This window comes from Triticum dicoccoides, chromosome 4B (assembly GCF_002162155.2).
Source record: "Triticum dicoccoides isolate Atlit2015 ecotype Zavitan chromosome 4B, WEW_v2.0, whole genome shotgun sequence".
NCBI classification, from domain to species: domain Eukaryota; kingdom Viridiplantae; phylum Streptophyta; class Magnoliopsida; order Poales; family Poaceae; genus Triticum; species Triticum dicoccoides.
Genome location: NC_041387.1, coordinates 670,849,774 through 670,852,396, shown reverse-complemented (window position 1 = coordinate 670,852,396; position 2,623 = coordinate 670,849,774). Strand labels below are relative to the sequence as shown.

The following is a 2,623-nucleotide window of genomic DNA, read 5'->3' as shown; positions in this document are numbered from 1 at the left end:
CTTGAAACACATCGGATCTTTTCTTAAGGAGATAGATCCAGGAGTATTTACTGAAGTCATCTATGAAACTTACGTAATATGTATGTCTACCAACAGAACTAGGGGCAGGACCCCAAAGATCGGAAAAAATGAGTTGCAATGGCTTGGTAGAAATACTTGTAGAAATAGGATAAGGTAATTGATGACTCTTAGCACGCTGACATGAATCACAAATGGTTTGAACATGACGCTCATCCACATATGGGAGCTTATTTTTCCTAAGCACTCGTTCAACTAAAGAAGAAGATGCATGCCCTAATCGATCGTGCCACCGAGTTGAAGTAAGCTTGGCGATGCCATATGCTTGCTTATTGAACCTTCTAAACTTGGGAATCAACGGGTAAAGCCCTCGAACGCATCTACCTCGGTATAGAACCCTCTTCGTTGCCTGGTCCTTAATCAAAAAGAACAAAGGGTGAAACTCGAGGAATACATGATTGTCAAGGGCAATGCGATGAACGGAAAGAAGATTAATGGAGGCACTGGGGACATGCAAGATTCTATGAATGTTTTCGTGTGGGGTTTTAATAACTGAATGACCAATGTGTTTAATCCTCATACCTGATCCATTGGCAGCGTGAATCTGATCTTGGCCGCGGTACTTCTCTCTCACGGTGACCTTTTCGAGTTCACCCGTGATGTGATTAGTTGCGCCGCTGTCGACGTACCAGTTGGTGTCGACGCCGTAGGATCCTTCAGCTGCTCCTGCTACCTTCTCGTCCTGTGAGGAGTCGCCTTCATCCTTATCAAACCTGTACCATCAATCTTTAGCGGAGTGACCTGGTTTACCACAGATTTGGCATCGGATGGCATCTGGACGGGAGGTTTTGGAGGAGCTGCGGCGGCCCCTGTTGTTGGTGTAGGAGGGATGGCCGCCGCCGCTGGAGCGCTGAGTGTTGGTGTTGCTGCTGTTGCCGCCGGGCTTGCCCTTGTTCCTTTGCGGGCCGCGGTAGCGAGACCCACCACGGCCACCACGGGAGGCGAAGTTGGCGGACGACTGAAACCCAGCGGCGTTGTGGAATAGCGCCGCCCTCTGATCAAAGTTGCTCATCTGAGCGAACAGATCTTCGAGGGTGACCGGCTCGGTGCGGGCATCAAGGGCCGACACCAACGGCTGATAGTCCATGTCCAGCCCGCCAGTGATGTAGGAGACCACCTCGTCCTCGTCCAGCGGCTTTCTAGCAGCAGCTAGCTCGTCGGCGAGGGAGCACATGTAGGCGAAGTAGGTACCCACAGATTGGGTCCCCTTCTGTGCGTTGGAGAGGGCGATGCAGATATTGTTCACACACGGCCTGGACTGCGATGAGAACATGTTCCCAAGGGAAGTCCAGAGCTCGTGTGCCTTGCGGATGGAGGTGACCTGGACAAGAACTTCTCGAGATAAGTTATTCAGGAGATGCCCAAGTACCTGTTGATCCTCCCTGACCCAAGGATGATGTAGAGGGTTCAGGACAGATTCATCTTTCCCTTCCTTGTTCTTGGTGATGATGGTCTTCTCTGGCTCCGGGGTGGTTCCATCGACATAGCCGAAAAGACCGGCGCCGATGAGTTGTGGCGTGATCTGTGCACGCCAGAGGACATAGTTCGTCCTCGTGAGCTTCTCCGTGACCTGCCCATTGATGCTGGACATGGGTGCGGCGGAGGAGGATGACATGGTGGAGCAGTTGGTGGTGATGGTATTATGAAGCTAGATGTAATGGAAGAAGGAGGCTCTGATACCATGTGAAGATTGCTCGAAGCGTCTTACCTCGTTAGAGGCGACGAGTGCGTGTTTATATAGCAGGGGCCAACCCTGAATATGTATACATCGGTTGAGTACAATTTGGAGAACGAGAGAGGAGGAGATAAGATGAAGGTAGTTGTGCTACAGGATTACAACAAGTTAAACCGTACAACTATCCTAACCTCCTAGAGATAAAGATCTTCAAGTTATGCGTATGCAAATATCCGGTGTTTAACAATCAATACCATTTAGCATGCTTGCTTATCATTTTGATTGACCTCTATTTCTTGTAAAGTGGTTGTGGCAGGAACCCATGAATGATTTGTGTGGATACTATATTTGCGAGTTCATCCACCACACCACCTGTGAGCGGGGCTACTCTAAACAACAATATGAAGTGCGTAAGCAATAATATTCATAATTTTATTTTATTATCATCATTTGTTTCAGTTTCATTCATATTTATGTATTGACCCCCTTCTTGAAATTAGATGTGGTAGATGCGGGATGAACTCCTATCAGAAGATCGCGTACGAGCAATTGGCGGGATTCTTTCTTGACCACGTCATCGACAAACACGAAGAATACCATGTGGAAGTTGAGTTCAGATGTTAGGGGACGTACGAGATCTTATATAATATATATATATATATATATATATATATATATATATATATATATATATTATATATATTATATATATAATAGGCTTGCTAAAATGAACCTGAGCGCATTATGATTAGCGTACGCTCCGGCCGCGCCCCTAATTAGCCTGGCCAGACCAGCACCTGGTCTGCGCGCCACCCACCCCGTACCAACAAAATCCATCGTAACGGTATTACTACCAATTGACTCTGTACC

At 47.5% G+C, this 2,623-nt stretch overlaps 1 pseudogene; it reads right to left on the bottom strand.

Annotated features, from left to right (window-relative positions):
- Positions 1-1,074: 1,074 nt before the first annotated feature.
- LOC119296531 lies at positions 1,075-1,213 on the bottom strand (annotated as a pseudogene).
- Positions 1,214-2,623: the final 1,410 nt, after the last annotated feature.